Below are 10,746 nucleotides of genomic sequence, written 5' to 3' on the forward strand. Positions count from 1 at the left end.
CCAGACACAATGGCATAAGTGTTGATTCTGTTGCGTGGGTTAGCACAGACCGGGCGCAAGGGCAGCGGCTCCAGATCTGGACAGAGCACAGGCTCCGGGGGTACAGCACGCAGCAGCAGTGGCGCCTCGCTTGGATGAGGTTTCGGGTTTTGAGGCCTTCCCGAGGAGCACATTGCGGGGCCGGTGATGACGGTGAAGAACATGATGCGTTACGGAGGTTCACAAAAATGAAGCCTCCGTGTTTTATGTGCGAGTCGGAGGACGCATATGAGTTCATCATCGACTGTCATGAGCGGCTCCATAATATGGGGGCCGTAGATAAGTACGGGGTAGAGTTTGTGACGTTCCAGTTCTTAGGTGATGCCAAGCTTTGGTGGAGGGCTTATATGGAGTGTAGGCCAGCTGGGTCTCCTCCGTTGACTTGGGTCCAGTTTTACTCTGTGTTTTTGGACAAGTACGTTCCGTGTACTCTAAGGGACCGAAAGAAGGATGAGTTTGCTACTATTGATCAGGGAAACTCGTCGGTTACTGTGTATGAGTCCCGTTTCCACTCCCTATCCCGATATGCTATTTAGTTGCTGCCCACTGAGGGGGAGAGGATACGGCGGTTCGTGAAGGGGTTGAACACTGGGCTTCAGTTATCAGCTCTTCAGCTTGTAGCCATTGGGGCTTCATTTCAGGAGGTAGCGGAGCACATTCGTACCGTAGAGAGTATTAGGCAGGAGAGCCAGGCGAAACATGTAGAGAAGAAGGCCCGTAGGGGTGGGACGTTTAGCAACTCTTTTTCGAGGGGTCAGAGTTCACAGGTTTATTCGGGGCGTCCGGTTCAGTCAGCGATGCAGGTGTCAGCTGGGGGCCCTTCAAGGGAAAATTATCAGGCTTTCGGTTAGCAGGGAGGCTATACTGCTTCATCATCTTCTGTTCAGCGGCCTACGCTGGACCGTTCTTGCTTCGAGTGTGATGAGATAGGACATATTAAAAGATATTGCCCCAAATTTAGACAGAGTGGGAAGGGGACTCAGTATCAGGCTCCTCGAGCTCCATATGCACCAGATGGAGGGGGTAAGGATCGCGCCCCGACAGGGCGGGGTGGCCGCACCACGGGTAAGGGTGGTGCCCAGCCTAACCGAGGAGGTCCTCAGGCAGAAAGAGGCGGACAACAGCCCGGCAGGGGCGGGGCTCAGACTGGTAATGGTAATCGCGGTGGTACGCAGGCGACAGGGGGCGCGGTCATTTGTACGCCTTTCCAGGTAGACCCGAGGCTGAGGCCTCCGATGCAGTTATCACAGGTACTATCTCCGTTTACGACCGTATGGCTTACGTTTTGTTTGATCCGGTTCTCTTTTTCTATGTCTCTACCTATTTTCTTGTGGGCACTGGATATGATGTGTGATACTCTTAATACCCCTATTTTGTGTCTACTCTGTTGGAGACTCTGTGGTAGTGGATAACGTCTACCCTGCGTGTGCAATTTCTTTTATGGGGTATAGTACTTGGGTGGATTCGATGATTTTAGACATGGTAGATTTTGATGTTATTTTGGGCATGAGTTGGTTGTCCCCGCATTATGCTATACTTGATTGCCACTCTAAGACTGTTACACTAGCCATGCCAAGGGCACTGCAGACTCGAGTGAAGGGGTAACCTTAGTCCCCTCCCTAAGAAAGTAATATCCTTTGTCCGTGCTAGGAAGCTGGTAGAGAAGGGGTGTTTAGCTTATCTGGCACATATCCGTGATACCAGTGCAGATACTCCATCCATTGATTCTGTTCTAGTGGTACGCGAGTTTGCGGATGTGTTCCCGGGGGACTTGCCTACTATGCCACCAGATCGTGATATTGACTTCAGGATTGACTTAGACCCAGGGACTCGTCCTATCTCTATTCCACCTTATAGGATGGCACCAGCAGAACTCAGGAAACTGAAGGAGCAATTGCAAGATCTTCTGAGTAAGGGGTTTATTCGCCCGAGTGCCTTTCCGTGGGGTGCTCCTGTGTTGTTTGTTGAGAAAAAAAATGGGTCTATGCGTATGTGTATTGATTACAGACAGCTAAATAAGGTAACTATTCGAAATAAGTATCCCATTCCCCGTATTGATGACTTGTTTGATCAGTTACAGGGAGCTTCTGTGTTCTCTAAGATCGATTTGAGGTCAGGATACCATCAGTTGAAGATTCGGGCAGAGGATGTTCCAAAAACTGCATTTCGGATCAGGTATAGCCACTATGAATTCTTGATTATGTCTTTTGGGCTTACAAATGCTCCAGCTGCGTTCATGGATTTGATGAACATTGTGTTCAAGCCCTACCTAGACTCATTCGTCGTAGTGTTCATTGATGATATCTTGGTGTACTCTAGAAGTAAGGAAGAGCATGAGAAACATTTGAGGATTGCTCTTGGAGTATTGCGGGAGAATAAATTGTATGCTAAATTCTCCAAGTGTGAATTCTGGTTGTCTTCTGTGTCTTTCTTGGGGCATGTTATTTCAAAATAGGGTATTATGGTGGATCCTCAGAAAATTCAGGCAGTCAAGGAATAGGCTAGGCCCACATCAGTGACCGAGATCAGTAGTTTTGTGGGTCTGGCTAGCTACTATCGTCGATTTGTGAAAGGGTTTGCTTCTATTGCATCTCACCCGTTTGACTCACAAGGAGGTACTGTTTCAGTGGTCCGACAAATCTGAGGAGAGCTTTCAAAAGCTCAAAATGTTGTTGACTACCGCACCGATTCTGGCATTGCCCGTTGAGGGCAAGGATTTTGTTATTTATTGTGATGCTTCTCGTTCTGGTTTGGGTGCTATTTTGATGCAGGAAAAGAAGGTGATTGTCTATGCTTCTCGGCAGTTGAAGGTGCATGAGAAGAACTATCCTACTCATGATCTCGAGTTGGCAGCGGTGGTGTTCGCATTGAAAATCTGGAGGCACTACTTGTATGGTGTCCATTGCGAAGTGTACACAGACCATCGCAGTTTGTAGCATGTGTTCACTCAGAAAGATCTAAACTCTAGACAACGGAGGTAGATGGAACTGCTGAAGGACTATGACATTACCATTTTGTATCACCCTGGTAAGGCAAATATAGTAGCTGATGCATTGAGCCGGAAGTCGGCTAGTATGGGGAGTCTGGCTCGTTTAATTTCTTCTAAGCGTCCATTGGCTAAAGAGGTGCAGAATCTGGCTAACAGTTTTATAAGACTAGATATATCTAACACAGGTAAGGTGTTGGCTTGTGTCGAGGCGCGGTCATCATTTTTAGAGCAGATTAAGGCTAAGCAGTTCGAAGATGCTAAGCTATGTAAAATACGAGATAAGGTGTTTCCTGGTGAGGCCAAGGAGGCCGTGATTGATGAGGAGGGCATGCTGCGAATCAAAGTGCGAGTGTGTGTGCCACGTGTGGGCGACTTGATTAAGACCATTCTGACAGAGGCTTATAGTTTGAGGTATTCTATCCACCCTGGTGTCACTAAGATGTATTGTGATTTGAGGCAACATTACTGGATGAAGCGGGATATTGTGGAGTTCGTCGCGCAGTGCTTAAATTGCCAACAGCTGAAGTATGAGCATCAGAAACCTGGGAGTACATTGCAGAGAATGCCCATTCCAGAATGGAAGTGGGAAAGAATAGCCACGGATTTTGTAGTGGGCCTTCCGAAGACGTTAGGGAAGTTTGACTCCAGCTGGGTTATTGTTGATAGTTTGACTAAGTCTGCCCACTTCGTTCCGGTGAAGATAACTTATGATGCGGAGAAGTTGGCTAAGGTTTACATTCGGGAGGCACTTAGACTCTACGGGGTTCCTATCTCTATCGTGTCCGACAGGGGCACCACGTTCACATCCAGGTTTTGGGAGTGTTTACATAAGGAGTTGGGTACGAGGTTAGATCTTAGCACCGCCTTCCATCCTCATACTGACGGACAGTCCGAGTGGACTATTCAGGTTCTGAAGGATATGCTGCGTGCGTGCGTGATAGATTTTGGTGGGCATTAGGATCAGTTCTTGCCCTTAGCCGAATTTGCCTACAATAATAGCTATCACTCGAGTATTGATATGGCTTCGTTTGAGGTGTTGTATGGGAGGAGGTGTAGGTCTCCTATTGGGTAGTTCGATGCGTTTGAGATGAGGCCTTGGGGTACTGATCTTCTGAGAGAGTCCCTAGAGAAGGTGAAGGTGAAGGTGATTCAAGCCAAACTGTTGGTAGCACAGAATAGGCAGAAGGAGTATGTGGACCGCAAGGTCCGAGACCTTGAGTTTGAGGAAGGGGAGCAAGTGCTATTGAAGGTCTCACTCATGAAGGGGGTGATGAGGTTTGGGAAAAAGGGCAAGCTTAGTCCGAGGTTCATTGGTCCGTTTGAGATTCTCAAACGTGTGGGGGAGGTGTCTTACAAGTTGGCTTTACCTCCGGGGTTATCTGGCGTTCATCCGGTGTTCCATGTGTCGATGTTGAATAGGTACCACGGTGATGGTTCCTATATCATTCGTTGGGATTCAATGTTGTTAGATGAAAATCTGTTATATGAGGAAGAGCCCATTACTATCTTAGACAGGGATGTCCGCAAGTTAAGGTCCAAGGAAATATCCTCGGTAAAAGTTCAGTGGAAGAATCGACCAGTGGAAGAAGTCACTTGGGAAACAGAGGCAGATATGCGTAGTAAATACCCTTAGATTTTTGCCGAATCAGGTAACTCCTCCCTAGATTCTCATTCTTGTCTGTTCGAGGATGAACGATGTCTTAATTGGTATCTGGTGTAATGACCTTTTCGGTCGTTATGGAAATTTAGGATTCCATTGGGAATTCTGAGGCCGCGGGTGAATTCGTAGGGCGTCTTTTTATATGTATGCATGTTTCGTTTTGTGTTTTAAGGCCTTGGATGAAATGTGGGGTGATAGGGGGAAAAACTAAACAGAAAACGACCTCACTGCCCAAAATGGACCGCTACAGCGGTGGGATTACCGCTGCGGCGGTACCGCTGTAGCGACGCCTCGACCGCTTCTAGCGGCCAACCATTTCTTTGGTGGTCGCTGTGGCGGAAGGTTGATCGCTGTGGCGGTACCGCTATAGTGGTAAACCGACCGCCATAGCGGTCAGTCAATAAAGTGGGGGTAGCGGTCACTTGACCGCTATAATGGGACCACTGCAGCGGCGTAGCGACTGCCACAACAGTCGACGGGAGGCAGTAGCTGGGTTTTAAATGCCTTAGTTTTATTTTCTCATTCATAACACCCCAACGCACTTCCCAACAAACACTTAGAGAAAAATTCCAAGCTCGGGCAAGACAACCTTTTGAGGTAAGTTTCACTGCTTCCATTCCGTTCCCCTTCATGATTATAATCATCCTCTTGGGTCCGTAATGGTGAAATTGAATTAGAAACCCTAGAATATTAATGGAACTTCTATGATTATTATCGCTTACTTATCATCTAAATGCGTTGGTTAGTTGTTCTTGATCATAAATTAAACATTTAGAGACAAAAATTAAGTGATTGGAGACCTAGGGTTCTAACAAAATGGTGTCTTTGCCATGGAAAACTGTTTGTAGAGGCAATATTGATAGAATGTTGTTATAAATTGATGATTAGTGATTACTAAGGGTCTAAATAGGTTGTTTATCACCTAGAAAATCATCCAACCCTTGGAATAGGGTAAGGGAAGGGTATTCTTGCGTTGGAACTTGTGATTGAGTATTATAACTCATTGGGCCCTCTATTTCTAGACGTTGAGCGTTCAGAGGCTTTGAGGAAAGGGAAGGTTGTAGCAGAGTGACTTGCATTGTTCCAGCTCTGCTTTGAGGTAGGTTACGGTTTACTTGAGTTAGACTTAGGTTAGTTGAAAGTATGTTTGTGATTTTATTAGAAGAAAGCATGTCTAGTATTCATTACATGATATTGTGTGGTTAAGCTCCTATGTGCTTGTGATTGAATGCAGTGTAGGCTTCAGGTCATTATTCCTGTGTGATTTAACCTGCAGTGGATATATTGTGAGGAGAAGTTAATATAGTCTTCTCGAGGGTAATGTGACATGAAATGATGAGGTAAATACGGTTATTGAGAAGGTATGACAAGGCACCTATGTGGCCTAGCTTATGGGCTCGTGGTCCGAGGTTAATTCCGAAAACGAGAGGTTTATTATTATATCCCGCGTCCGAGGTTCGTTCCGGAGCGGAGGTTGTGCTCGAGTTCGAGTAGTGTTCCGGAACAAGTGGAACATAGACACCATGGGTCCCTTGCAGGTCATGACTACTGAGCAATGACATCAGATAGCATGAGTGTACAACGAGTGGGGGGTATAGTGTACTTTTATCTCCGTTGTAGTTAACGTGTTTGTGATTCTTGGCAATTTGGTGATTTGTTGTGTTCGTCTGTGTTTGACTTGTTGTGATGTATTAATATTCGTGTATGATTCTTGGCTTGTTGATTCTAGTGATTTCATAAGATATGCATGATACTAGCCTTAGTCGGCCTGTAATGCTTATCGGTACATAGTGTTTGTACTGATACTACCTTGCTGCATTCTTTAAGTGCAGATTGTGCTATAGAGACCGCTACTCGTCCTCACATCTAGGGTGGAGGATAATTGTGATTTTTGGGGTGAGCTTCTTCTCCATGCCGAAATTTGCCCGAGGTCTTCTACTTATGATGTCTTTTCTTTTTCTGGACATTATGGATATTCATTAGATAGATTTCAGTTCTTAGACGTGTTTTGGCTTAGAGTCCTGTACGATGACTTTCAGATTTTGGGGAATTTGTAACAATTAGACTTCCGCACTCATTTTAGTATTTTATGGCATGACTTACCCAGTTTAATTGATGCATGAATGAGTATAATCGTTTGACTTTTTAATATAAAATCAGACTTGAATGAATAGAGATCTTGTGTGTTGGTTCGCCCACTAGGATTTAGTTGGGTGCCAGTCATAACGGGTTGGGTCGTGACAGGAATACGTTGAGATGCATATTGTGATCAGATACAAAAACACACATATATGAAGGCACATTTGACAGGGGGTAAGGATGTGGCCTAGTTAAGGGCTCGTGATCTGAGATCCGTTCCGAAGCTAGTGGTACCTGGACAACATAGGTCTCCTATAGGTCATGACTAATGAGCAAAAATAGCCGTTGGCATGTGTGTACGGTTGAGATACTATTATTAGTTACATTGCATTGCATTTGACTTATCTTATTCTTGTGGCGTATCATGGACTGGTTGATGATTGACTCATGATATTGTTGTGTTGTTGTACTGTTGTGCCTATCTGCCTATTTTGTTGGTTTTACAATGTATGCATGATACTAATCTTGGTCGGCCTATGATATCTACTGGTACATAGTGTTTGTACTGATACCACCTTGCTGCACTTTTTATTTGGGTGCAGATTGTGTGCCAGAGACTTCTTGCAGACCTCACATCTAGCTCGAGGCTATTTCCTATCTACATCAGAGGATGAGATCCTATCCATGCTATGCCGCCTAAAGATCTTTCCTATTCTGATGTCTATTTCATTCCAGACATTTATGTTATTTCAGACAGTTATTTATTCTTAGACAGTTTATTATTTTAGAGTCCTTATACGATGACTTTCAGATTTTGGGGTCATAATATTTAGACTTTCGCATATTTATTTTATTTATGGCTTGACTAGATAGTGTTATGGTTTTATTTCAGCTTGTTATGGATTTATAATCGTACAAATGAATGAATAATTGGTTAAGGGAATGGTTTGCCCAATAGGAGGGTTAGTGTGGGTGCCATCACGACGGGTTGGGTCATGAGAAAGTTGGTGTCAGAGCCCTAGATTCATCGATCTCGTTGTACAACAACATGTCTTGTAGAGTCTTGCGGATCGGTACGGAGACATTTGTACTTATCTTTGAGAGGCTATGGGACACTAGGAAAATTCAAACTCTTTTTTTCTTTCGTGCTACTTGATTCCAAATTGGTATCTGGATAAGTCAAATTTGTATCTGAATTTTCATTGTATTCGCACGGATGGTGAGGATCGTGTGAGGGAAGCCATGGATGAGGTACCCGAGCTGACCGCAGTTCGTGGTGGAGGCCAGGTTAGAGGCCGTGGTCGTGGTAGAGGCTGAGGAGAAGTACAAGCTAGGGGCGGGGCTTCTGCGACTGGTCAGGCTTGTACTAGATCCCCCGCGCCTCAGGTTGCTCCAGATGAGGCAGTAGAGTTTGCAGCAGCACCAACTTAGCCGTACATTATAGCTACTCTGTGGTTGTAGATAGAGTATACCGCTCTTGTACTGTCACATTTATGGGGTATAGCACATGGGTTGATTTAGTGATTCTTAACATGGTAGATTTTGATGTTATTCTGGGTATGAGTTGGCTAGCTCCTTATCATGCGATTCTGGAGTATCATGCCAAGACAATCACTTTAGCTATACTAGGTATGTCTAGACTTGAGTGGAAGGGTACCCCTAGTCCCTTACCAAAGAAGATCACTTCTTTTCTTTACGCCAAAAAGCTAGTTAATAGAGGGTGCTTGGCTTATTTGGCGCATATTCGTGATACTAGTGTTGACGTTCTATCTCTTGAGTTAGTTCTTGTGGTGCATGAGATTATGGAGGTGTTTCCCGCAGACTTGCCAGGTATGCCACCCGACTGAGATATTGACTTTCATATTGACTTAGAGCCTAGGCCTCGCCCTATTTCTATTCCGCCATATCGGATGGCACCAGCAGAGTTGAGGGAGTTGAAAGGGTAGCTTTAGGACCTTTTGAGTAAGGAATTTATCAGACCGAGCGTCTCCCCTTGGGGCGCTCTTGTGCTTTTTGTGAAGAAGAAGGATGGGACTATGTGGATGTGCATTGATTATCGCCAGCTGAATAAAGTCACTATTCAGAACAAGTACCCCATTCTTCGTATTGATGATCTATTTGACCAACTTCAAGGGGCTTCTGTGTTTTCTAAGATTGACTTAAGATCAGGTTACCATCAGTTGAAGATTCGAGCCAAAGTATTCCTATGACAACTTTTAGGACTCGATATGGGCATTATGAGTTTCTTGTTATGTCATTTGGGCTTACTAATGCCGCAACTGCTTTTATGAATTTGATGAATGGCATTTTTAAGCCATACTTGAATTCTTTTATGATAGTATTCATTGATGACATTTTGGTTTACTCATGGAGTAGGGAGAATCACGAGAAACACTTGAGGATTATTCTTGGGTTGCTGAAAGACAGGGAGTTATATGCTAAGTTCCCCAAGTTTGAGTTTTGGCTTAAGTCTGTATCTTTCTCTGGTTATGTGGTTTTGAAGGACGGGATTATGGTTGATTCTAAGAAGATTGAGGTAGTGAGAGATTGGTCTAGGCGTAAATCAATGACAGAGATTCGTAGCTTTGTGGGATTAGCTAGTTACTACCATCGGTTCGTGAAGGGGTTTGCTTCTATTACTTCGCATTTGACCTGTTTGATTCAGAAAGGGGTACCTTTTACGTGGTCCGACGAGTGCGAGGAGATATTTCAAAGGCTTAAGACTTTATTGCCTACAACTCCGATTCTAGCATTGCCCATAAAGGGTAAGGATTTTGTGGTTTAAAGTGATGCTTCATGTTCTGGTTTGGGTGTTGTGTTGATGCAGGAAAAGAGAGTTATTGCTTATAGTTCAAGACAGGTGAAGATTCATGAAATGAACTATCCCACTTACGATTTGGAGTTGGCAGCGGTGGTATTTGCTTTGAAGATTTGGAGGCCCTATCTCTATGGTGTGCATTAGTCTTTAGAATGTGTTTACTCAGAGAGATAGTAATTCTAGGCAGCGGAGATGGATAGAGTTGCTTAAGGATTATGATATTACTATTTTGTATCATCCTAGGAAGGAAAACATTGTAGCGGGTGCCTTGAGTAGGAAGTCAGCTAGTATGGGTAGCTTGGCTCGCTTGATCGTTTCGGAGGGACTGTTAGCCATGGAGGTTCAGACTTTGGCTAATAGTTTTGTGAGGTTTGATATGTCCGATTTGGGTAGGGTGTTGGCTTGTGTTGAGGTTTAGATCATCACTTCTGGACCATATTAAAGCAAAGCAGTTCGAGGATGCAAGATTGTGCTAGATTCGTGATAAGGTTTGGAGTGTTGAGGCCAAGGTGGCCATGATTGATAGTGAGGGGGTCTTGAGAATCAAGGGACATTTTTGCGTTCCTCGTGTTGATGACTTGATTCAGACGATTATAGAGGAGTCCCACAGTTCCAAATATTCTATTCATCCTGATGCAGCCAAGATGTATCAAGACTTGAGGCAAAGACTATTGGTGGTCTAGGATGAAGTGCGATATTGTTGAGTTTGTTTCGTAGTGTCTAAATTATCAGCAGGCTAAGTACGAGCATGAGAGACCTAGGGGTACACTTCAGAGGATGCCCATTCCTAAGTGGAAGTAGGAGAGAATAGCTATGGACTTTGTCGTTGGTCTTCCGAAGACCTTGGGCAAGTTTGATTCGATTTGGGTCATTGTTGATAGATTGACTAAGTCTGCTCATTTCATACCGGTTCAGATTACCTACACTGCTCAAAAGTTGGCCTAGATTTATATTTGTGAGATTGTTCATTTGCGTGGGTCCCTATTTCCATCATTTCTGATAGAGGCACTCAGTTTTTGTCCCAATTTTAGAGGACTTTACAGGCCCAGTTGGGTACTCGATTGGATCTCAGTACTGCTTTTTATCCTCAAACAGATGGTCAGTCTGAGCAGACGATTCATGTTCTCGAGGATATGCTCCGAGCTTGTGTGATTGACTTTG

At 44.5% G+C, this 10,746-nt stretch overlaps 1 pseudogene; it reads left to right on the top strand.

The window, feature by feature from the left end:
• The first annotated feature begins 305 nt into the window (after nt 1-305).
• Nucleotides 306-9,729, top strand: LOC132038078 (uncharacterized; annotated as a pseudogene).
• Nucleotides 9,730-10,746: the final 1,017 nt, after the last annotated feature.

The sequence above is a fragment of the Lycium ferocissimum genome, chromosome 11, assembly GCF_029784015.1.
Source record: "Lycium ferocissimum isolate CSIRO_LF1 chromosome 11, AGI_CSIRO_Lferr_CH_V1, whole genome shotgun sequence".
Taxonomy (NCBI): domain Eukaryota; kingdom Viridiplantae; phylum Streptophyta; class Magnoliopsida; order Solanales; family Solanaceae; genus Lycium; species Lycium ferocissimum.